A 564-nucleotide genomic window follows, 5' to 3' on the forward strand; every position below is an offset into this window, starting at 1 on the left:
AGATTCCAGCTCAACATTAGGAGGAACTTCCTGACAGTTAGGGCTGTTCGACAGTGGAACAAACTCCCTCAAAGGATGATGGAGCCTCCCTTCTTGTAGGTTTTTAAACAGAGGCTGGATGGCCATCTGTCAATGGGGATGCTTTGATTGAGAGTTCCTGCATGGCAGAATAGGACTGGGCTGGATGGATGGCCCTTCTTGGAGTATCTTCCAACTCTGTGATTCTATGAATTATGGAACATCAGTATTAGTTATCAATGAGGTGCTGCTAGAGTTCAGCTGGTTGTGGCCATGAAGAAGGATGCTCAGAATGCATCTCTGTCTCCTTTCTAGCCCTGCATTGACACACACAACATGCACTGACTCCCGAGAGAAACCCTGTTTCCCCTTCTGTCCTCAGGACCTAAACCTGGGCTAGAAAGAATCATGTTTTATCTGGGATTTTCTCCTGTAACATTTGTTTTTCTTTGTACCTTCTTTCATGGGGCATTTGGGGTCCATATATTAGAGTCTGGCACTGAGCTTTCCATTGTCATAAATCATAGGGAGATGGGGGTTCCTCTT

This window comes from Sceloporus undulatus, unplaced genomic scaffold, assembly GCF_019175285.1.
Source record: "Sceloporus undulatus isolate JIND9_A2432 ecotype Alabama unplaced genomic scaffold, SceUnd_v1.1 scaffold_16845, whole genome shotgun sequence".
NCBI classification, from domain to species: Eukaryota; Metazoa; Chordata; class Lepidosauria; order Squamata; family Phrynosomatidae; genus Sceloporus; species Sceloporus undulatus.